This window comes from Halichoerus grypus, chromosome 13 (genome assembly GCF_964656455.1).
Source record: "Halichoerus grypus chromosome 13, mHalGry1.hap1.1, whole genome shotgun sequence".
NCBI lineage: Eukaryota > Metazoa > Chordata > Mammalia > Carnivora > Phocidae > Halichoerus > Halichoerus grypus.
Window position 1 is genome coordinate 93,195,535 of NC_135724.1, and position 26,326 is coordinate 93,221,860.

The following is a 26,326-nucleotide window of genomic DNA, read 5'->3' on the forward strand; positions in this document are numbered from 1 at the left end:
TCCCTCTATCAGGGGAGGAAAAAAAAAAAACCAAACTGCTATTTTTACAGTATGCCTTATTTTCCGTAAGAAAAACAGACATAGAAATTACACAATGCAAGAACCAATTTAACGGTTTTAGAAATGGAAATTATTGGCTTTGGGAACACTGACTTTCTAGGCAAAGTTCCACAAGTCGTACAAAGCCCTGCTCATTAGTAGCCATGTGATTCTCTCTGGTTATTCTGCAATGAAAGCAACTCGGGCCCTGACATGCCTTGTGCCAACCTGCTTCAAAGGTCCCCGTGGACACCTGTTCTGATGCGTAACGCCCACCCGAGTCTGGACCCCGGCGGCAATGAGAGCGGAGGAGAAAGCGGAGAACTCAGAGACGGGGTCCTGTGCATGGCTTTGCCGCGCATGCTCCCGGATGACGGGTCACTGGACCGCCCGGCCTCCACGGGGCTGGTGTGCGGCATGAGGGCCCGACCGGGGCATCGGAGCGCCGCCCAGCTGCGACACCGCAGGGCGAGAGGCTGCATTCATTCCACTTCTGGACGAGCCTCCAGTTCGACACGCACATTCGTCCTGAGTGCGCAGACAGCCCCCGGGGAAGACCACCCTCAATTCAGTGGCATGACCACTGCGCCAGGCTGACCCCAAGGAAGCAACCAAGATTTGTGTGGTGCTGAACCATTTGAAACTGCCGAGAAGTGAGCCATTTGGACTGACCCCAGCAGTGATTTCATATAGTTCAACCTAATAAATAGGAATTTCTTCCCCCAAAATCAAAAAAATATCATAGGTATAACCAGATACTTCATTCATTAACAGGATTACATTTTTTAAACTTTCTGGAAATCACTCAGGAGTCATATTTCATATAACCCTGTACTTTCCCATGTGAGTTTTAGTGAAAGCGAGGAACAGGGGGTGGGGTGGGTTTTCTGCTAATACTCTGCACCGAATGCTTCATCCCTTCACTGGTGACTCCTCCTCACCCTCTGATATATCCCTGCCACTCCCTGGAGGCATGATAAAGTCACTTCTCTGCAATGCTCTCCATGACTGGTGCTGGGTCCTTTGCTCCATGTTTTCACAGTCCCTAGGAGGGCGCCTGGAAAAATATCAGTATTTGATAAATGCATGAACAGATGGATCAACAAAGGAATTACGACATTAATATTACAAAGAACGGATTATATTTTTACAGCAGGATTTTGGATGTTGTGTTCTCTCTGCCATCTCTCTGTAATTAGAATCCTCGATCCCATCAAGAGCTCCACGTAATTGTAGCGATTTGGGCCCAAGGAAGATAGAAGCTTCTCCACACAATGAGATCCCTTAAAAGACCTACATCAATGACACCGTGTCTCCTGATTCTTAAAAATACACCTTGGCACTCCTCGGAACAACTGCGTTGAGCTGTCTCACACCAGCTTCTCATTCATTCCAGAAACTGCCAAAACCAAACCACGAAGTTGCACGTCCACACTAGACATCAACACCGCTGTGCACTCTCCTGTCGAACACCAGACCCCTACTCCGTGAGGACACCAAACAGTTGTGCAAGTGATTACATATTCCAAGGACAATGACCATGGGTCCTCTGACTTTATTCGGGAAAGCAATAGGGGGTCACTGCAAACATCCCTGAAAGGGAAGTAATTTCTAAGCTTTCTTGCACAGATGGCCTGTTTGTCTTTTTCCTGGTATCTGACCTCAATGCTTATTGCTTAAAAGTGCTCCAAGTTGACCTAAAACTCATGGTATTTACTTATACATCCTTTATTCTTTTTTTTTTAACAAAATGACTAAAATAATGCCAATTCTGTTCCACAACACACAGGATGGACTAAGAAGCAAAACTCATTACCCTTGAATCCCCACAGGGGCAGCTCTTATAACCTACAAACCCCGATCCTACATAAACATGAGGAAGATGTCAGATAACCAGTAAATCTCAATTAATAACCCATTAAGAAAAAAATTACATTTGATTTTGATGCCATGGCCTTAAACACTAATTTAAAGGAAAGCGCTATGTTTCCATCTTAAAGCAATTTAGTGGCTTTGGAGCGATTTTATATTAATTTTAGCATTTTTGAAAACGTAATTTTTTCCTTAAATAACACTTTCAAGGAAGATGGGGAAGATGGCAATTTGAGCACCGACCTTTACATTTTCCCTGGGCCGACCGAAAGGCAGTACCTGAGGGGACAGGGTAGCAGGTAAAGAATCACATGAAGTTCAGTCTGCCAGGCAGGAACCACGGGAATTCCTGAGAGGTCACATGGACGCAAATGCTACATGCAAAAAATACATCACGGTTAATAAAATACAGGAACCCAATTATGTCTCAATTTCCAATAAACAGAAACATTGCAGGGGCATGTGCTTAAGAGAAAGGAAATAAATTTGTTGTTGATTTGAAAGTCAAATGTCACTGGGGGGTCCTGTATTTCTATTTACTAAATCTGGCAACCCTAAGCATGAGGTCATAAAAAGAAAAGAGCAGACAGCCTGACAGAAACTCCCCTGATATTTCTAAGAGCAAAAGCCATGCACCCCGTGGTCGCCCCACACTTGGTGATGTTCCTGAGGCTGGTAGGCAACTTTTGCAATGAGCTGAGTTCAGAGACCAAAGAGGAAGCCCGGCCACCTGCACGGAAAGCCCCAAAGAGTCAGGGTGTCTTGCTAACAAGGAACAGGAGGTGTGACGTCACCTCCTCGTGCTGCTGGGATGGGTCCAGGCCAACCCTAATCTAGTCCAGAGCACAGGAGCTTTGGAACCCTGGGTCCCCCTGCTGGGAGTATCAACAAGCCCGATGCGCCCTCACAGGGCTCACGTTACAAGCCGTGGGGGCACAACACGGTAACACAGGATCCGCAGGCCCCTCCAGGTGAATGTTTGAGGTGAACTCTAATAGGAGCAAATGAAAACCAGGGACAAGGAGAACACACTCCATTATGCGAAGAGAAATTGCCCTGCACGAGACTACCCTCGTAGAAGGCTAGCCAAAGAGAAGAAGCAAGTAAACAAACAAAGCGCAGAAGAGGAATGGGATCTATACACAAAAGCTGCAAAATAAAAGAAAAACATTTAAGAAGGCATTCCGGAGGTAGAGGAACAACACAGCTTTGAAGAATATTTACCGAAGAATATGGAAGTGCCTTTTACACAGAATAACTTTCAAGCCCTCAACCATGCAGACCACACAGGCCCTTTGTTATTCATAAAGCAATAAAGGCTGAGAGGGAAGAAGATCTGGCAGTATTAAAAGTAAGGGATTTAAAATGGTTCTAGAGGTAATAAAACAGATTTGAAAAAGCAGAAAATTGAATTTTATCAAATGAGATGGGGAACATTGGAAGTTTTCCCTAAAGGTAAATGTTAAACACAAAGAAATAAAAACGGCCGGGGCCAGGCTGCAAACACGTGAGTCACACATTGGTTGTTCAACAAAGATAGTGGGGCTTCTCAGGAAGATACCAGAAAAACCCAAAAGCAGCATCATGGAAAGACAACAGAGAAAAGAAAACATTCCTGGTTGTAAAAAATAAATATTTCACCGAATTCCAAGGAAACAGAGAGCACCACTTCTTAGATCTCTCCTGAAGACATTTTTTTATTACTTTTTTCTGGAAGAAGAGTTGACACAATGTTGCATTGGTTTCAGGTGTAACAACAGTGATTCAACAAGCTTGTCCCTCATGCTTCGCTTGCCAAGAGTGTAGCTACACTCTGTCGCCAGGTAACACTATACGAGACATTTATTAATGTCAACAACAAATAGAATTATTTATCCTTGAGCAGATCACTTCCCTCCAGAGCAAATGAAGATCCTTTCACTGTGCAAAAGAGTCTAACTCGTTTAGAACAACAAAGCCCCATGATGTGGCAGCCAGCCCACAGGAGGGAGGTTGGCCGGGAAACCACTCATGTTTGCTGTGACCTTGCCCAAGGTCAGTGACCATCAGGGGTGAGGAGATGCAAGGGTGGGGGGGGCAGTAACAGACACATGACTTTACAGACAGCTGTGCCCTACAAGACACTGTGGACTCCAGAAAGTTCCGAAAGCCACAGACCTAGAGAGGTACCTCCAGGAACTTGGATTTGAGAGTATTCAAGACGACAGACCCAAATCAATGTCCCTAACTGCCTCAGCTCACTGGCCTTGCTCCTTCCCACTCCTGGGCTCGGATGGTTACCCTATGCAAAGACGAATAATCAACAGCCCACCCCTAGCTCCCACCCCACCCCACACCTAACACATTCGCAGCAGGGGACCTGCACTCCACTAAGAAAACAGAATCCACCAGAAAGGAACCCTCTAACTGCCCTGCAGCAAATCACTCAGTGACTTAAAATCTGCTACCCATTTTGCATGTTATTTACATATACATACATACATATATATATACACACACATATACATACATACATATATATATACACATACATACATATAAATAATAGGTCAATTAACTTGACAATCCTCACCAAAAACCCATCCTTGTCAACTACACTTAAATTAAAAGAAAAAAACCCTTCAGTTCCTGCAACTTTCTCCCTCAAGCTTCTGCATTAGTTTTTTCTCCTTGTGAACTGGATAACTCCTTTCAATACTAAAAATATTGTAATGTTTCAGATATCACATTGAAATAATGCTATTTTAAAATATAGTATACTCAAACTTCAAAAACAAAACACCCTGGGTTCCAAATCGTCCCCTACTTACCATCTCATCTCTCTGCTTCCCTTCATATTCCTATGCATGCACATATATGCTATTATAAATATGCACAGACATGTTTGGATTTACATCAATGACTGTAGACAGCTCTATGCACACAGGCACACACTTACCACACAAACACACGTGGTCGTCTATGGTCACTGTGATAGATTAAATAATGCCCCCGCCAAACATACCCACAGCCTAACCCCCAGAACCTGGGAATATGTGACCTTCCACGACAAGGGGGGCTTTGCAGATGTGATCCAGTTAAAGATTTTGAGATGGGGAGATTACCCCGGATTATCCAGGTGTGTCCAATGTAATCAAAAGGACCCTAATAAGAGAAAGGCAGGAGGTCAGAGAGAAGATGCTCCTTGCTGGCTCTGAAGTTGAAGGAAGGGGCCATGAGCCAAGGGATGGATGGGCCATGAGCTGGCAGCTGCAGAGGCAGGATCGCGGCCCTGGGGACCACGGTGAGACCTCTGGCCTTCCTGCATTTGTCTTTTAATCACTGAAAGTGTCATGTCTGTTGTTTCATATGAGTTTCTTCTTTTACAGATAAGGAAACCAAGAGTCAAAGGGACCCATACCATGGCCGAGGTTGCACCATAGTGTGGTGCTAAGGGGCACAGACAATAGGAGCTGACTCCACACCTCTTTCCGGCCCCACATCCGGTGACTCCAGGCCCTGGGTCCACCACAGAAATTGGCAGACCCTCCAGATCAGGTGTCACCCTCCCTGCCTCCAGCCAGCGCCACCTATTACACGTTTACCTGATGGTCTGAACACTGGGGTTTTACTCCCCCATTCCACTGTGATTCTATCACTTTGTTGCTGTCCTTCTTGTTGTTAATCTGAGAAAGGTGTCCTTGGCTGCCCAATGACTCCCACATAAAATTCACACTCCACAGCTCAGCATTCATGACATCCTGGCATTTACTGCTCTCCTCCAGGGCCAGTCTCAGTGTCCCGCTCCCACCGCACTTAACCTCCATGCCCACCAGTCTCAACGGCTGCTGGTCATTCACCAAACACAACCTCCCTGGCCCCTCCTTTGTTGCTCTCCCTCTCCATGTTATAAGGACCTCTCCCTCAAAGCAAATCTCTAGCAGGAAGATTGCCATCTGTCCTAGAACACTGCCTATCAGGGCTTCCACATCTAAGAAATTCACCCAATTCACCCCACTCAAATGGGGCCTCCACGCTATGCAGTACTTGATTGTGGTTTTCTCCTTGGCTAGGTAGCAAACTCTGCTTTGCATTGCAGTTAAGTGAATTTACTTCGCCCACCAAGTTACTTATGTAATAATTATGCTTCCTTAGTTCCAGACACTCTCCTGTAGGCTCTGGAAGGATGGATGACCCTGTTATGCTTAGGGACCCCATGTGTTATTTTATTGTCCTCACTTTACAACGAAGAAATGGAGACACAGAACAGTTAAGCTATTTGCCTGAAGTCATGCAGGTGATAAGTGGCAGAGACAACTATTCAAGCCCAACAATCTGGCTCCTTTACCACCACACAATGTGACCGTCCAAGAGTAAGTCAAGCACTCAGCCCAGTTTTGTTCATCTTTCCATGTGAAATCACACTTTTCCTAGAACGTAGCAAGACAGGGGCACCATGCTTGACAATCCCCTGTGGCGCACAGAAAAGCGTATTTTTAAAATTGTAATTAGACAGGTTATCTCTCTTAACGAAGATGGGAAACAACGTAACTCACACATCAAGTCCAAGAATCATGGACACTATGGCTTAGGTTGACACTATGTGAGGTACTTCATGCTAATCTGTCTACACTGGTTGCATGGATTACAGACCAAGGGCTTAAAGAACCTGTCACTGCTCAAAAGTTGAGAAGGTGACACGTGCAAGGCCCCCAGACCAAGCATAGAGCTGCACACTTTGGGGACTTATGACATATTCACCAACTGAGGAAATGTTAGCTCCAGAAAACACAGAAGCTGTTCTTTGGGATCTCTGTCAACACAAGGACACTTTAGGAGACACTTGCGGAGATCTGCACACACACACACACACACACACACACACACACCCACCAAGCACTGCCCTGGGAATCCAGGAGGAAGGTCCCGAGACGGAGATTAACACATTTCCTTTCAATGCACTGTTCTCGATTTGCTTCTAAAACCCAAATTGGTTGTTTCAGATACTTCAGAGGGGAATCTGTCCTCATTTCTCAAGCACATTTTCATGCCTTGAATGAGTCAGGAAACGTATTTTGCAGCCACTTCTCAAAGGAGCCGGATGACTGAAGGAGGTAGCCCATGGCAAAGGCAGCAGCCCCCCGTGTAGATTTAAGTGTGAGAAGCATTCTCACTTGAAGAATAATTTGTTATGGGAAACGTGTTTGGAGGCTGTGAAGTTATCTTAAAAGCAAGACACATTTCTGCCTCTCTCTGTTCAGAGTGCATAGAACAGAGTTGGACAGACGCTGTCCAAGGTGCTGAGGCCAGCTTCAACAAGAGGAACAAGGTCTCTGTCCCCACGAGGTGATGTCCTGGTGAGAGGGACACAGTTAAAATACCAGTAATGAGTCCATGCAAGAAGATCGAATGCAGCAGCAAGCCATGAAGCAAACAAAGCAGGACTGGAGGGTGGAGGGTGGCATGGTCAGTCAAGTCAGACTGGAGTCTAAGACAGGGAGAGGAAGTGAGGAACAATATACATCCCCATATGTATCACTCATATTCAGGCCTTGTCAGTCTTGACATTTCACGAGCTAAATGCAAAATCCTGGAAATGAAACAGCAACTCAGACAGTCTCAAGCAGAATTCTCAAGCCAGGACTACTGAGGATAATTTGTCATTGCAGAAAGTTGTTTTGAGCATTGTTGAATATTTATCAGCAACCCTGATCTCAACCCACTAGATGCCAGTAGAACCCCCTTGTTCAGTTGTGACAGCCATACATGTCTCCCGATATTGCCAAATGTCCCCTCAGGGTATAGTTGCCAGATAAACATAGGGTACTTATTTAAATCTGAATTTCAGAATAACAATGAATATTTTTCTTAGTGTGTGTCCCAAATATTGCATAGGACATTCGTTGTTTATCTGAAAATCAAATTTAAGTGGACTGTCTGTATTTTTATTTGCTCTATCTGGCAACTTTAATTAGGAAGCAAAATCATTCTTGAGATCCACTATGCCAGTTTTATAATTTAAAAAATTGTATGTATGTGTGCCATGTTATGTATGTGTGTGTGCATGCATGCCATTCATGGATCTGCATGCCAAAATGACACAATCAAATGCCCTGACCATTCAGATTAGTGAACACACAATTGCAACTGACCTTCCATACAGAGTGTGGAAGACTCACTTAGATGAGATTAAGGAGAACAGGATCTGTTATTACCAGATTCTGAAAATAGAAATAAAAGTCATGTTCAACATGATAACTTTTTCCTCTCAAACTTGGCAAATGGCTTTTAATTCACAATGAAAGATACTATCAAAGGGAAGCTTGGAATTCCCTTTCTCTCTGCCCCATTCATTGTATTCCTTGGAATCTCTTCCTAGACATGAAAAAATAAGGAAGTGCCCAGGAAAGTCTATATTTTAAGAATGTTCAGTGCAGTGTCAGGCTTAAAGTTAAAAAATATGGCAACAAACTAAATATCAAATGAAAGAATATATAACCACTTCCAACCCATTAAAACAGCCAAAATCCAAAATACCAACAACAGCAAATGCTGGTGAAGATGTGGGGCAACAGGAGCTCTCATTCATTGTTGGTGGGAATGCAAAATGATGCAGCCACTTTCAAAGCCAGTTTAGCAATTTCTTGCAAAACTAAACATACTCTTACCATCCAACCCAGCAATTGTGCCCCTTGATATTTACTGAAAGAAGCTGAAAATTTATGTTCACCACAAAACCTGCACCTAAATGTTTAGAACTGCTTTATTCATAATTGCCAAAACTTGGAAGCAACCAAGATGTCCTTCAGCAGGTGAATGGATAAATAAATTGTGGTATACCCAGATGATGGAGAATTATTCAGTGCTGAAAAGAAATGAGCTATCAAGCCATGAAAAGACATAGAGGGACCTTATAGGATTATGGCTAAGTGAAAGATGCCAATTTGGAGAGGCTACATACTGTCTGATTCCAACTATATTACATTCTGAAAAAGGCAGAACTATGAAGCCAGGAAAAAGATCAGTGTTTGCCAGAGGTTCGGGGGGAGGGGTGAGGGGAAGAAGGGATATTTAAATAGGGGGAGCATCAAGGGTTTTTAGGGCAGTAAAAATATCCCATATGCTCCTATCAAGATGAACACATGTCAATATACATTTGACAAAACCCACAGAACGTATACTACTAAAAGTGAATCGTAATGTAAACTACAGACTCTAGTTAATAATAATGTATCACTATTACTCAACAATTGCAATAAATGTACCTCACTAATGCAGGGGTTTATGGGAGCACTGTACTTTTCACTCAATTATTTTCTGTAAACCTACAACTGTTAAAAATAATAAAGTCTATTAATTTTCTAAATTAACTTTGAGTTATGTTGTTGTTACTGAACTCTAGCCTACATCAACAGAGAGCTGAGAAAATATATGCTCTCAAACATTTAAAAAGTGCCAAGACTTGCTTTAAAGCCCAGGATTTGGTCAGTTATAATGAATATTCTTCGTATACCTGAAAAAAATGTTTTGTTCCTTCAATTTTTTTAAATTTGTATTGTCCAGATATTCCTTTTTTTTAATTTATTTATTTGAGAGAGAGAGAGAGAGAGAGAGAGAGAATGAGCAGGGGGGAGGGACAGAGGTAGAGGGAGAAGCAGACTCCCCAGTGAGCAGAGAGCCCAATGTGGGACTTGATCCCAGGACCCTGGGATCATGACCCAGGCCAGAGGCAGATGCTTAACCATCTGAGCCACCCCGGTGCCCCAAGATATTCTTTACTCTTATGGAAATTTTGTCAGCTTTGTCTGTTAGTTACTGGGAGGCATGTGTTCAATTCTCTCACTATTATTTTGAACAAAGAACAAAGCTGAAGGCCTCACAATCCCAGATTTCAAGATATTCTACAAAGCTGTAGTAATCAAAGCAGTATGGGACTAGCACAAAAGCTCGACACACAGATCAATGGAACAGAGTAGAGAGTCCAGAAATAAATCCACAATTTTACAGTCAAATAATCCTCAACAAAGGAAGCAAGCATATACAGTGGGGAAAAGACAGTCTCTTCAACACGTGGTGCTGGGAAAACTGGACAGCCACATGCAAAAGAATGAAACTGGACCACTTTTCTACACCACACACAAAAATAAAATCAAAATGGATTAAAGACCTAAATGTGAGACCAGAACCCAACAAAATTCTAGAGGAGAGCATAGACAGTTATTTCTTGACATTGGCCATAGCAACATTTTTCTAGACACATCTCCTGAGGCAAGGGAATCAAAAGAAAAATAAACTATTGGGTCTACATCAAAATAAAAAGCTTCTGCACAGCAAAGGAAACAACCAACAAAACTAAAAGACAATCTACTGAATGGGAGAAGATATTTGCAAATGACACATCCAATAAAAGGTGAGTAACCATAATATATAAAGAACTTCTACAACTCATCACCAAATAAGAGTAATAATAACAGTAATCCAACTAAAAATGGGCAGAGAAGGGGTGCCTGGAAGACAATGTGACTTTTGATCATGGGGTTATGAGTTAGAGCTCCACATTGGGTGCAGAGATTACTTAAATGAATAAATAAATAAATAACTTAAAAAAAGGGGACAGAGGACCTGAATAGACATTTTTCCAGAGAAGACATACAGACAGCCAAGAGACACATGAAAAGATGCCCAACATCACTCATCATTAGGGAAATGCAAATCAAAATTACAACAAGATAACATCTTACACCTATCAGAATGGCTAAAATAAACAAGACAAGAAAGACAGGTTAACAGACTTGCTCCATCTGGATTTTAGAACTCAAAGGCTACCGTTCTTGCTAACAGTCAATATTATTTAGATTTACCACCATGTTTACATTTTCTGATGCAGCTTTTCTTTAACTGAATGGTGATGCTTCCTCTGGGATCAACTTATATCTAACGAATAACACTCTTCAGTATTTTGTGTGTGTGTACTCTGGAGATAGTTTGTCTCTGGCTTTGTTGATGTAAATCATTTATTTCACCTAAGTTTTTTGAGAATATTTTCACCACATATACAACTGTACATGGGCAGTTACTTTCATTGAGCACTTTACAGGTGTCAGTCTACTGCCTTCTTACATCCATAATTTATGTACGGAAGTCAGCTGTAAGGCTCGTAGTCCTCCTTTAAAGATAACTGGTCTCTCGTCCTCTTCTGGCTGCTGTTAAGATTTTCTCTTTGTCTTTTGTTTTCAGAAAATTTCCTAAGATTTGTATAGGTACGTGTGTAGGTGTGGGGGCGGGGCTGGGGGGGTGGAGGGGATGTGTGTTTATTCTACTGGGGTTTCATATTCTTTCATGAATAACCAGCTTAAAATCTCTCTCTAGTTTTGAAAACTTCTCAGCTGTTATTTCTTCAGATCCTTTATACCTCTTTATACCTCCCTCCCGTCTCTCTGGGATGTCAATTATACCTCAGTTAGAACTTGACACAATGTCATATATGTTGACCATATTTCTTCTTATTTACCTATTTTTTTTATATCTCTCTAGTTCTGTGTATTTTCTACAGGTCTATTTTTCAGTCCGGTGATTGTCACTCCAGCTCTGATTAATCTGCATTATAGACATGTCTGGAGTTTTTCATTTCAGTAAATATACTTTTTCAGTCTAAAATTCCCATCGCATTTTATTTTGTAGATTCTACTTTTCTGCTAAAATTTCCTATCTTGCTATTTGCCTACCTAAGCATACGCATCGCATTTATTCAAAATTATATGTCTAGTAACTCAACTCTAATATCTGTAGACCTCTGTGTAGGTTTCTATAATCTACTTCATTCACTTTATCTTGGCTTCTGGTATGCCAAGAACATCTCTGTTCAGTGCCAGGCACTGCAAATAAAGGATTATCCAGGAATACCTAGAATATAAAGATGGGAGTTATATTTGTCCAGGGGTGATTTAATTTGCTTCTGGAAATCAGGTAGAATAGGGTTGTATCACCTTCATACAGTAGGAGTTGGCCTGACTTGAAACTGGATTACTGTCTTTGTGAGGACTAGTTATTTCCAGTATTTTTGTTACACACAAGGTGAAGCCTTCAGAAAATCTCTCTGAAAGCCTACAGTTTACCCCATTCCTTGGCATAAAATAAACTATTTTTTGTCTGCCCAGCTTCATGAGACTGTGAAAACTTCATTCGGCTTCCTGCCTCTTAGCTACCACTTTCTTCTCAGCTTCTGTTTCTTTGTCTTGTACCAACTAAGCATAAGCAAATGTCCCAAGGGCAAACATCTCAGAATGTTAGATTTACCACACCCTGGCTTCTTCACTCCTTTATATCCCATCTGCCTCGATAGCTCACTGAAGCCTTAAAGCATATTTTTTTTTGCTGCATTATTCAGCTTTTCTACACAGTAGGAAGTCTGGTCTACTAGCCTGAAGCAAATATCACACAATTTATTATTGATTGAAGAAAATGAGGGTATTTAGTTTACAATACAAAAATGCATATTTCATAGACTCTGTGATCCCATTAATGTAAAAACAAATCATTATTTTATGTACCATTAAGAGATTGAACTACAACACAAAGCTTTTTATTTATTTATTTATTTTATTTTATACTTACTGAAAATGTATTTAAAACTATTGACACATAGCAGCAATGAAATATGAACAGGTATGATCTGGAAAGCGGTGATACTAGCAGGACAGCAATGTGCACTCTATCATAACTGACTTCAAAACACCAAGAAATTTAAGATGCCAAACTTTTAGAAATACTATATATGAAAAGAAAGCCTCAGTAAAAATAAAATACAGTATATCTGCATGAAGGGCAGAATGATAGAAAATACATCAAATATGAATACAAGTTGTACCTACCTGATGAGATTTAGACTGTTAATTTTCTCCTTAAGTTTTTTCCCCTAAATTTTCTCAGTATCTCTAAAGATCATTTATTATTTTTAATTTGAATAACATGTCGTGTTCAAAAAAATATCTTGCTCATCCCAAATAACTAACTACATTTTGGAATGTCTTTTTGATGGTCACTTCTAAAACATGAATATCAGACAGACAAGAGGAAGAGAGAGAAATGAGGATTTGCAATCTGGTATTCACTCCTGGGGTCCCACGTCTCCTCTCATATTTCCTCTTTGCGGGCTCCTCCTCACTGTCTACCTCTACCTGTTGAGAGTGCCCAGGGGTTGGCCCTCAGCTGGCCTCTTGTTATCTTCACTCATCCCCTTGCAGGTCCCATTCAGTCTCTGGGCTTTAAGTTCACATCTCCAGACTGGACCTTTCATCAAACATCACCAACATCCCTCTTCCTTCTCAACACCTTGTCTTAGAGGTCTCATAGGCATATCCAAAACCTGACATGCCCCAAATACAACTCTTCACTGGTCCTTCTAAAACCTCTCCTACTGCAGGTGTCTGCATCTCAGAAAATGCAACTTCATCAGTCCACTATCCTTGACAACAACTTGGAAGTCCTAGGTTATTCTCTTCCTCTCATATTGCATATCTAATCCACATGCATGAGCTCCTGGCTGTGCATTAAAAACACATCTAGAATCTGAACTCTTCTGTCCATTTCCATCACCACTCTCTATCACTCGGGGTCCCTGCAGAAAACGTTCATCCTGCTAAAATTGGCAGTTGAGGATGTTTTAAGATGGGTTATATAAAGATGGAGCAGAGATAAAGATGCACCCTGAGCTAGCAGCAATTAGAGCTAAAACAACGCATTCCTAGGTTGGAAAGGGCACGTGGAAGAGCAGGTGCTGGGTAGCTATGGCCACAGTGGAAGGAGGACTGCCCAACAGAACAGTGGTCCTCAGTGGAGAAATACGGTCTCCACCAGCCCAGACCTTCTCCACCTTGGATCCCTGTCTTTATCGTCCTATAGCCAAAGCCACATGGAAGTGAGAAAGCAAGGAAGCCAGTTGATGCAGTTCATGAATGTTACCATTTCGGGGGACAGGGTGGGGAGGAAAAGGGCCAAGTGTGAGTCCACAGAGATAAAAAGTGAATATACAGTACAGCTACTCTGCACCAAACAACCTCCATCACTCACTTGGGTTATTGCAACAGTCTCCTAACTGGTCGGTGTGCTTCCTTCCTTGCCCCCTTCTCGTAGATAGATCCTATACTCTACAGTGTTTCCACATTTATAGTATACTAAATACTGCATGGCATATTATACAGCATATGGTACATGACATCATAGAGTATATTATATAGTGTATGGTATATGCACAGAAATACAGCAGCCAGACTTACTCTGTGAAAATAGAAAGCAGTCAGCATTTTATCTGCAGAAAACCTTCTAGGGATTCACTCAGAGTAAATTCTGAAGTCCAAATGAAATCCCAAAGACCCTACAGGGTCTAGCCTGTTACCTCTCTGACCTTGCCCATGGCCACCCTCCCCTGCTCCTCGGACACACCAACCACGCATCTGCCCCAGGGCCCTTGCACTAGCGCTCCCCTGACCTGACATTCCAGCATGCCTACACCAAGTCTTGCTTCCTCTCTTCCTCCTGATCATGTCTCCCGGGGCACCTCCCCCGGAGGCCTTCACTGCCCTCTCTATGAAATCGCAAACTCTCTCTCCTTGGTTCTCCTCATCTCCCATCTTGCTCCACGTCTGCATTTTTCCTTCCCAAACATCACCCTCTAACATTAATCACATAACCTTCCTCTCTGATGGGTGCAATATATGTCTTATATCTTGTTTGACCACCTTTCACACAGAACATGCCCAATAAATATTAACTGAATGAATACATCTTTCTCTATATACTGGCTTTGTATCATTTAGTATATATTTGTATATAAATTATATAAAACAAATTCTACATATATATTCATATATATATGATAAATTATATGTTCATTGGCCCAATACTATGGCAGCTGACTGAAGGCAGGGATTTTGAGTACACTGTTCATTCACTGCTGTGTCTCCATTAGGATACAAATGTGCATTTATATAAATTCATATATATATATAGATAGATAGATAGATATCATGAGTTTACATACATAAAATGAATGAAAATATGAAGCTAAGAGTTAAATGTTGATATCATCCTTTGGCCCAGAGTCATAAGGCTGTGTCTAAAATGAGGCAAATCTAGAACTTCAAAAGATTCTGAGTGTCAGAGTTTTAAAGTACCTTAAGAGCATCTAGGATTTAGCAATTGGCTCAGCCTGAGACACCTTTTACTTAGTATGTGCCCTTGGCCATGTGACAGGAACAAAAAGTTATTCTGTAAAATCAGTTCTCATGTTTATTTATAACAATAGGACCACCTGCCAGAGGGGGGAAAAAAACACATTCCCAAGTGACAGGAGTGGTCACCTTCCTAAGCTCTAGCCCATCACGGTCCAGTAGAACTTTCCAGGATCATGAACATTTATTTATCTGTGCTGTTCAAGACAGTGGCCACAAGCCACTTGAGCAGCTGAAATATGGTTAGTGTTACTGCGAAACGGACTTTTATTTTTAATTTCAATTAACTGAAGTCAACAACCACAGGTGGCAAGTGGCTTCACTGGATGGTGCTAGTCGATGGCAAATAAGCAAGATGGGGTTTCTAATTTCCAAGCAGTGATAAACAGAGCAGCTGTGCCCTCTCCTCCTCCCCTTCATTCCTCCTCTGGTGACAGAGCAGACACGAGGGCTGAAGCCAGAGCAGGGAGCAAGCACACTGGACCTTGAGAAGGAAGCATAGGTTGTGGATAGAAGAGCAACAAGATAGAAGGGGTCTGGGTCCCAGCCGACCAAAGCGCTGCCATGTTAGCTTGAACGTTACAAGCAGGAGAACAAACTCCCAGCTAGTTTCAGGCCCATGTTTTGCAGCTCACAGCTGGACCTATCCCTAGCTTTATGACAGTCATCTCTCCTGAGCTCTGCGTTCTGGCAATGTGACCTCTGTGTGTGGTCCCCACAGCAGCACCATCAAATCACCCAGGAACTGGTTAGACGCACAAATCCTCAGGTCCCACCACAGACACTCTGACTCAGACACTCTGGGGCTGGGGCTCAGCAGTCTTCACTGGAACAATCCCCAAGGGATTCCAACATAGACTACAGTTTGAGAACCACTATTCTAGCGAATTTTCGATAAAATGGTTCTCTTGTATGCAGCAATGTGCAGACATGCACTCATGACCTCATGCATACATAAAAATCCATTTGCAGAAGAATTTTTGTGTGTGTGGTTGTTCAAATGTAGATCCCTCTTAGTCCAGAATTTTTTCTCCTAATTAAAAACTGCATGATTCCTTCAAATACTGTGTGTGGAAGAGCTTGGTGCTATTAGGAAGGAGAGAGGGTAAATCCAATGTAATTTTTAAAAATGTAACCAGCCAGGCTTAGCGACAGTCCCATATGCAGGTCTGGCCCCATCCTCACCTGGCATGTTTCACTGAAGTGAAACTGTACCCAAATGCCATAACTACCCAGATGGTCTTACCCACTAACTAGCAGAGAGGGAGGCGTGTGAGTTCCCACCATAATTTCTGAGATTGCAAAGAATCAAACACAAAGAAGCAAAACTCTCTTCATTTCATTGGGCTCAGTGCGTCCCCAACAGTGGCCCACATTCGGATGGCTCAGAGGGCTTCTGATTCATTGGGTCTGGGGTGGGACAGACGTAAAGTCCTGCAGGATGAGCCTGGGGCCTCTCTCTGACTGCCACAGCCCCTCTTGCCCACCTGCCTCCATCCACACTGCCCTGCACACTCTCTCTGAGTCCTGCCCCGGGGCCTTTGCACTGGTTAACCCTCCTAACTGGCCAAAATGCTCTCTCCTGGGCCTTCTGCATGGCTAACCCTCCTAATTTGGGTCTTAACCGAAGAGGCACCTTCAGTGGCTTGAAGGAGCCCTACCTGGTCACTCTCTCATGCCCTGCTTAGTTGCTTCCTATCCTAAATTGTCTTTTCTGTTTGTTTTCCTGACTGAATCTGCAGACCCCTCCTTCTTTGATGGGTCCCTGGAGGTGGAGACCTGAGGGGCCTGTCAAGGCTAATATGCTGCTATTCAGGGCCCAGCACGACACCAGGGCATGGAGGGACAATAAGCAAATGTGCGAAGGAGAGAATAAACAAACAGATAAATGAAGGAATGCTGGGCAAACAGTGCAGAGCTGACCTCATGTGGTGGGGTCAGCAGCTCATACCCCCAGACCTGCACCCCAGAAGGTCTCAGGGGCTGAGTCTCCCGGTACGCCCACTGAGAGTGAGGCCAGCGGAAAGATGCAGTGTGGGTTCAGAGCCCTGGCGTCACTCCTAACCTCTCGCCCGAGGAAACCGGGCCGCCACCCCTCCTGCGGCCCAAGTGCACTCAGTATGCAGGGAAGGGACTTCATCAAGAAGTTTCATATTAAAACTAGTACAGTGTCACATTTCATAATTTTTTAAAAATTGTTTACATTAATCTTTAATTAGTTCTGGGATTAAATAGCATTTTAAAAACCTCACAAACAACTCTTCTTCTCCTTCCCCACTTTCTGAGGGCAAAGTCCTTTTGAGTGATTTAATCAAGATACCATATTTCCTGAGGAAAGATTAAAGAGAGGGAAAGAAAAGGTGAGGAGGAGGAGGGGGAGGGGAGGGGAGAGAAGGGGAAGGAGGGGAGGGGGGACGACAGAGAGGGAGGGAGGGAGAGGGAGGGAGGGACTGGGAGGGAGAGAGGAAGGAAGGGAAAGAAGGAGGAGGGAGGGAGGGAAGGGGGAGGCAGAGAGGGAGGGGGAAGGGACGTAGGAGGGAGCGGAGCTTCAGATCTGCAGTACCAAGTGTGGCTTGAAAGCAATCTGGAAGGGCTGAAAACAATGCAGCCAGGCAGAGGCCCATCGGCATTCTCCAAAGCAGACTTTCTGACTCAGTTCCCTGGGAAGTGAGATGAGGCTCGGAGTGCCAAGGACTTCCCGAGTGCTGCTGTGAGCAAGCAGGGCTGCCCGTGTCCCCGGACAGGCCGTGAAATCAGAGCATGCACCTGCCTGGAAACCAGTGCTGAGCTGCGAGGTACGTCCATCACAGCCCAGAGACTAGAAGTGTCAAAATGAGTCCTAGTGTAATTGCTTTTCCTAAGAGTCATATGGTGGGTAGAATAATGTCCTCTCAAAGATGACCACTTCCGGACGCCAGCACCTGTGACCTCACATGGCAAAAGGAACTTTGCCAGGGTGATTACAAGAAGGAGACGACCTTGGGATGTGTGTACGGACTCCGTGCAATCACGAGGGTCCTCACAAGTGAGAGAGGGAAGCAGAAGTGGAGGTTCCAGGGATGGAATATGAGACTCAACTCACTGCAGCTGGCTTTGCAGACGGAGGAAGAGGGCCAGGGGCCAAGGAAAGCAGTAAGAGCTTCCAGAAGGTGGATCCTCCCTGAAACCTTCCAGACAGGAGCACCACACTGCTGACACCCTGCCGACCGCTCAAGGAGACCCACGTCAGACTGCGGACCCACGGGACCGACAAACAATAAATGTGTGTTGTCCCAAGCATCGCATGTGTGGGGATCTGTTACAGAAGCAACAGAAAACAAACACAGGTGGCAACTGTCACTTAACAGTGGCACCAACGCCCGAGATCACAGCATTCATCGTTCAAGGACACCAGCATCGGAGGGCAGGATGGAGTAGGCAGCTCCACTGAGGCGGGCTTTTACCAGAGCTGCGACTACCATGCAAGCCATCTTCATGTTAACTAGAAGTAAGTGTCCTTCTTTCCAGGCCAGTGTGGTCTCATGGTTCACTGAGCCAGCAGAGTTCACTGAATGGGACACAGACTGGCCTCCGGCCCCAAGAGTCCTCTAGCACAGAAGCCCTTGTGCTGTACACAACCTGAACAACTGTACATGGTGGCCCTGAGAGGGGATTATGCCCACCTTCATCCTAGAAGGCTTTTTCTCTCTGTACTTAATCTACATTTAGAGAAGAGAGTGCGCTTGGTTTCCTGCATGGTAAGAAACCTGTCATGTCACATGTCTTGACTGCCTTGTAGCCTCCATCCTATTTTACACAAGTATCCTTTGTTTCAGTTTAAAGTCCGCAGTAAGTGGGAGAGGAACCACCTCCCAAGTGTTAAGTGTTGCGTATTTGACTATTTTTGTAAGAAACTGTCAGAAAATCCAAATCTAAGCAAGTTAAGCAAAGTAAGTAATTCTTCTTACTCCAAAATCTAGGGGATCCAGAGATCTCTAAAGTTAGGACCCAGGTATATTTAATAGAATCTGTTCCCTCAAAAGTTAACGGGCTTCTTTTCAGGGTGGCTCACTCGGGCCCGTGGCCCCGGCTGCTCTGGGCGTCTCTTCCTCCACGGTCGAGTCCAGCGGAGACAGGAGCTTCACCTCCTTAATAATGTGAAATCTGAAGCCAGGATTGAGACAGAAAGTGGCCGAGCGCCGCCTGATTCCAGAATCTTCACCTCAAGACCGCCCGGCTTCCCAGCACAACGGAAACTGATGGATGATGACAGAGCTAACTTGGGTACTGGAAGAAGTCATTTCCTTTCTTTGCATCTCTGAGGAGAGACCAGAGGTACAGGAACCGCCGTGCCCCCGACACACTCCAACTCATAATTTATTTTCCTCTTCATTTACGTCCTTTCAGTAAAACATGGAATAAACGGCCAATAACCAACCACCATTGTTACAAGGCCAAAGGAGACACTGAAATTCAGGCAGGAAAGCAGGTGGGTGAGAAAGCAGGGTGTAGGTCCGGCCGCCTGGTCCGTAACCCAGTGCAGCCCGCGCGAGCCTTCCCTCCTGCGGGCCACGTGGCTTGGCGCGATCATTCAGTCGCCCTTCCTGTCATTGTCTTCATCAATATAAACTGCAGGTGTCTCAGGCGGTTGTTGAGAGGCCACGTGAATCACTCCACGCCAGAGCTCCACACGTACCATCCAGCGTATTATCCGTAACGCTATTCTCAGAAACAGCAATCTGGCCGTCCTCATGAAAAACCCACCAAACCCTGCCCACATACTCAAGGTGTAGCCTAAAAAGTCAAGACTTGAGAAACTGTTAGGTCCAGTTCAGTCCGATAATCGAAAAATGCATTTCCCAAAACAGAAGAAGTCTCGAGTCCATAACAGAACTAGAGACGTACGTGATCATCCAACACAGTAACATGATCACTGGCTTTTCAGTCTGTCTGCCTATAAAGTTCTGAATCCACGGGAATGACAGATGCAGGCAAACACTTAATTGTTTACTGTTTCATTTCTTCACCGAGGACCCACTTCTGTGAACCTGAAGGAACGTTCCGTGTCTCCCACAGGAAGAGCATGGGGAAAGCCTGGACATCTGTAATCACCAGGGAGCCCAGGTGATTTGAAAATGACTCAGGAAATTATTTCTTCTACCAGCAAGTGTTTATTTGGGGCCCTGGGCTCTTCAGAGGAGTCCTGTCTGAATAAGTGCCGACAGGTCAAACTTTTGATGAAATGAGCAGCCTCTCGCTGACAAGGCATTATTCCACCTGACAAAGGAAATATCTGGTTCTGAACATATGTGAGTCTTTTCAAATAGGACTTTGTGACTTGCTTGTTTGTTTACTGACTTCCTCTGAGCTACTTAAAGGCTGAATTTATCAATCAAATTTTATAACCAGTGGTCTGGGCCTCTGATCCCCCCTCCGCACACGCACACTACACACACACACACACACACACACACACACACACACACACACACACACACACACACCAGTTTCAAGTGGGCCATTAAAGATACATAATCAAGAACACAGTAAATATTCTAATAGGACTACATTTTGGAGTCGTCCTCCGTGTGGAATGGATCCACGTTAGATGTGCCATACACCGTTATTCATGGTTTTAATAAAAGCCATGGTTAAAAGACATGGTTTTAATAAAAGCCTCGCATACATGAATGGTGTCTTGTCCCACTACAACGTCGGAAATTAAAACAAAATGTTGAAATGATTCAGCCATGGTCCGGGAGCCAGACGTATGCACAACACATCCTCACCCAGGGCCGTCCTGCCCACCGAGGGATCTGACCACAACAGGGCTCTATCTGGATCGTGCTTTGCCCGGAATTCAACAGGTTACAAAAGTAGGTGGGAGGCCCTGATATTGTCTCTCTTGGGGCCCACAAATAACCCAGGTCACTGTGACAGAACCAAGAACCAAATCAGGACGCTGCTGGGAGAGGGGAGGGATGACCCATGCCAGTGGGTCCCTGATGCTCACTGCCAGACTCGAACTGGGGGGGCCCCGGCGGGCAGGTGAACAGCTCTGTCACGCCTGACCTCCCCTCGGCTGTCCCCAGTTGGCCTCCAGGACGCAGGTCCAGGTTCACCAGCTGGGACGCATCCAGGACAGGTGACCCCAGGGGCGGGAGCGAGATGGACAGAACCCCGGCCCGCGTGCACCCTGCATGAATGAGCAGCAGAGCCCGGCGGGGACAGGGCTGTGGACACCGTGGGAGGGGGTGTGGGTGCGGACCCCATCAGGAGGGGTCCCCCTCTGCCCGCTGCCCATCCATCACCTACGCTCCTCATGCAGAACGTACAAAACTTCCTTCAGCAGCTTGGGTCACGATAAACGTAATTTTCTTAATTTGCCCATAACAAGTCCTCGCTCTGTGCACTAGCCTGATCGATCCCCCCTCCCGTATCAATGAGCCTCTTTTCCGATAATTCCTCCTTCCCAGTGAGGAACTACGGGGCCCTGAGGAGCAGGCTGCCGCAGAAAGCACACAGCTGGTGGTCAGAACCCAGCCTGGCTAGGCAGAGAGCGCCACCTGAGTATTCAACATTGAAGCAGGACCCACAGGAAACCAGGATGTGGTGGCAACGCAAACATGGCCAGAGACGCTTTTCAGGTTGGAGGGACAGCAAGAGCAAAGGCCCTGGGGCAGACGCACGGTCATGGGCCACACCAGGTAAGGTATGGAGGGTCATCACAGACTTTGGAGTTTATTCTACATGTAATTAGGAGCCCTGGAGGCGTGAAGAGGCTGATGTATGTTGGAAAGGCCACCTTGCTGAACAGGGAGCTGTTAGCAGGCAAGTGTAATAAAGCATCCTGGTTTAGCATGGATCAGAGATAAAGGGAGTCCATGAACACGGCAAACACAAGGTGCAGGTCTGGGGACCCCCCATGCAGCTGAGCACATGTGCCCAAGGAGCCCTCCCCCGGCTCTGAGCTGTAGCCTGACTGTCCAAGGAGGACCGAGCTGCAGCAGGACCCCCCCATCCTGGCTGCACAAGGGGCTCCTTTAGAGAAATACTAAGCCCCCCCACCCCCTCCCCACCCCGCGCTGATGTATTCGTGTGGATGGGGCCCAAACAGAAGAACTGAAACTCCCAGGAGGCTCTGAAATGCAGCTGGGACCGGCAGCCCCCGACGGGGTGCCCTCCGAGAATCCTCTTTAGATCTCTCGTAGGACAATGTTACTGTGCCCATTTTGGCGACTTGAGGACCGAGACAGAGCACAAGACAACACAGGAGGAAGGCGCAGGGTGGGGCTGCAGACAGCAGAGGGACAGCTGGGACCAAGTGGGTCTCTCCGCGCCCCCCACCAGCTTCCAACTGTGTCCATTACTGAGATCTGGTTACTCGGCATGAGACAACCCTTCTCCGAAGTGACTTACAATCAAATTAACAATACAAACATGGCGTGTTAAATGTGGGTGGATGAACAGGGTGTTGCTGGAACAAAATTTGAAACTGCAACCTTAAACGCCTCACTTATTTTTTGGACTGATGGGGGAAAAAAAAAAGCTTACAGAGCAAGAACAGGGGAGCCCCCCTCCACCCCGTTAGCACTAACCTTCTGCTGTCCCTACTGTCCTTCCCAATAAGGAAATGGCGCTCTCTCCTGATCAGAGGCTGCACCCAGCCGGTCAGCATTTACTCCCCCACGGGCTCCATTAGGCTTCCTCTACTTCTAAATTGCTTTTGTAAGCACGTTAACAGGTGGAGGTCCACGGAGGGTACTGGTGGCGGGGAGCCGGGAGAGGGGTCCCCAAGGAGTCTCCCGCTTCATTCCCTCATAAAAGAAGAATACAGACACAGAATGTAAAAAATGCAATACGACAAGAAGCCAGAGAAAAACCCATCAGTACAGAGGGTTCTCTAAAACGAGGACAGAAATAAGCTGTTCTCCTTAAAGCATTATCAAAGACAGAAATTCACATCTTATACTGTTTGTGCCTGTTTCTCCATTCATCTGACAACAAATTTGGTCTCTCAGTGAGCACAACACATTCTTGCTCTGTGAGTGATTATAATTAATGTGCAGTCCACTCAGGTTTTCCTGGAAATTCTTCATCCTAAAGCAATCAGCCCCTTCCTCTCGCGAGGACTCAGGCCGCCCAGCCCCTGCAGAGCAGAGCCATAATGACCTGGGAGAGCAGAACCACCGGATTCCTCGAGACTCGGTCTTTGTTAGAATATCCAAGGGCTAAGAAGCAAAGACCTTTTTAATTTCTGGACTAAATTCTGTTGTCCTGTGCTCAGGTTCTGCCCTTGTAAAAGAGAAAAGAGCCAGTTTCAAATCCTTTTAAAAAGAATTCTAATTATTAAATTCCAAGATTGCTTCAAGTGGCAAAGGGGCATCTGTAGTGATGAGGGAAATGGGCTCGCTGGCTCGTCTCTATTCCAGGAGGAAACTGTCACTCCCCAAACGCGATCTTAGGAGGAGGCCCAGGTAGGTGGTGGTAGAATGTCACCCCACTGGGTTTTTTTGCTACTTCTTTTTTTTAAAAAACTTCCCCGCTGCCCGTGGCAGATGTAAACTGAAGGCCTGAGAGCTAAATCTGCCTCCAAAGACTGTTTTATTTGATTCTTCATGGTGTTATTTTAAATTCCTACTTCATTTTTAATGCCAATATTTATAAAACAGAAGATTTCTCATAAAAATCCTGATTTTAGGTTTCTCTTTAAAACAATGCAAGAGGGGCGCCTGGGTGGCTCAGTCCTTGAGCGTCTGCCTTCGGCTCAGGTCATGATCCCAGGGTCCTGGAACTGAGCCCCGCCTCAGGCTCCCTGCTCAGCGGGAAGCCTGCTTCTCCCTCTCCCACTCCCCCTGCTTGTGTTCCCTCTCTCGCTGTGTCTCTCTCTGTCAAATAAATAAATAAAATCTTTAAAAAAATAATAAATAAATAAATAAATAAATAAATAAAACACTGCAAGATGTGACAAGTCTGTGAGTCCACGGCCAGACTACCACAAGCAGAGAGAGCTGCCCCTTAGGTGGGGCAGGGACTCACCGGTTTGCCACAGTCCCCACCCAGCCCTGATGCCTCATTTGTATCCTGCACACCCACTACGGGCGCTTGTTTTTGAATCTCTAGACTGTAGATCATTCACTAACCCCAGATGTTTAAAATCATCACTCTGGCAGTTCTAGGGAGACGAGGTGGGGAGGAGGAGCAAACGTGAGGAAGTAGGGCCAGACCCGGGGGGGGGGGGGGGGCAACTGCAAAAATCCAGGTGAGACAGGCTGGGGGTTAGAACCAAGGACACAGCCCTGCTCAAAGGAGCTCAAAGGAGTTTGCTGATGGATTAGAGACCTCGACCTGTGCAGTCTCTTAGCCAAGCCCACCTTGCCCCATTTCAGCTCACACTCCGCGTTCCTTGTGGGTCCTCCTTCCAAAGCAAAGCACAACAGGAGCTTTAGGAGGTAAACGCGGAGCCCTCCGTCATCTGCTCTCAGATGCGGCGGGCAGCCCGATGTCAGAGATGGCGGCTTTTAAACAGCCTGCAACGTGAACATCAGTCATTTGTGACAGAAAAAGGACAATATTGGCCGGCGAGGTGGGACGCGGCGCCAGATCCCCTTGGAGAACAGAAAATCATGATACTTAATTACCCATAATTAACTATCCTGCTCATTCCCCTCATCTGCCCTTGCATCTGAACCAAATGGAAACGTAGGATGTCATGGATAAAGAGAATGTGTTTGCAAAAGCCACAAACAATGCCCCCAAAAACCCTCCACCTATTGTGTTTGCAGTCCCAGCCTCCTGAAATGAGCTTCTGCCCCTTTAACCAAAATCCTTTTCATGTTGTAAGAATCAGGTCCAATTCCACCCCCTCAGGGAGGCTTTTGTTCTGACCACCACCATCCCTGATCCCATTTTTCTCTGAACTTCTACAGCAATTAATGTTTGTTCAGTTCATGCTGTAATTAGCCTCCGAGTTCTATGGGACTCTCCCTCCATCACCGTGGAGCTGTCTGAGATTATTGTTACGAAAAACACAGTGCTTTACCAAATCCATAACCCCATAAACTCAATCAAAATCATGTTTACCCAAACCGAGATCCCGTGTTCTCTGGACACACTGATTATCAAGAAAAACACTTTTGCATATCAACAGAAAATGGAAATGATTTCGTCTAATTTAGAATCTAATTCCCAGCAGATACTCTCTTCCCACCCACCTCCAATGTTCTTGAGGCTTAAAAAAATTTTTTAAAAAGGGTTCGACTGTGAAGTGTTGGAAAATCTGGTCTCTTTACTCACAGCAAAGTAGCCTCATGCTGAAGACATCACTAACTTAAGTTTCCGAATCTAAACAAGCATCCTGTTTCTAGATCGAGTACAAAGACCGGCAGAAGTACAAAAGGAGTCAGGCCGATCGGCACGGAGTAAAAGCACAAGGCGATGGCGTCTCCACGGTGGCTGGGATATCAGACGCGAGAATAAACCGGCGCCGCCCATTTTATGGAATCACGACAAACACAGTACACGTTAAGGGCTGGAAGGGCTGGAATGGTAAACATTCAAAACATCAGAATTCAGGAAAAAATACTCAAATTTGGAGCAACTGTCCGGCCACCGCCAATCACAGAGGGACAAGGGGCTGATGAAGAGACTGCCGGCCTCCCCGTCCTCATCTTCATCACCTGCTGTATGTGTGGATCTACCCGTCTGTGAGCAGAACACGGAAACGGGAAGGACTTAACTACCCTGCTCACCGTTGGCCGCAGAACCCAGCAGAACGTCCGCCGTCCAGACGCCCCTGTCCAACGCCTCCTCGGGCCGGAAGCACAATGGTTACAGCCATTAGGCAACTGATAAAGGGTCCAGGACAGGGGCGCCTCGGGGCTGAGAAAGTTAAGTGTCGGACTCTTGGTTGCGGCTCAGGTCGTGATTTTAGGGTTGTGAGATGGAGCCCCACGCCGGGTTCCGCGCTGAGCGGGGAGTCTGCTTGAGATGCTCTCTCTCCCTCTCCCTCTGCCCCTCCCCACCCTGCACGCTCTCTCTAAAATAGATAAATAACTCTTTTAAATAAACGAGTCCAGGACAATAAGCCCATGAGATGGCACAGGACTACGCATCATGGGTGTATGTACAAATATACAATGCTACCACATTCTTGGGAACAACATCACAGAGCCCTACATACTTAGGCATAGAAACAAGGCTGAAAGAGCAAAACAGAAAACCCAACA

General features: G+C 45.3%; 1 protein-coding gene across 3 annotated transcripts in view; it reads right to left on the minus strand.

The window, feature by feature from the left end:
- TMEM132D (transmembrane protein 132D) overlaps nt 1-26,326 on the minus strand; it is a 553,830-nt gene that overhangs the window by 408,826 nt on the left and 118,678 nt on the right. The window lies entirely within an intron of this gene.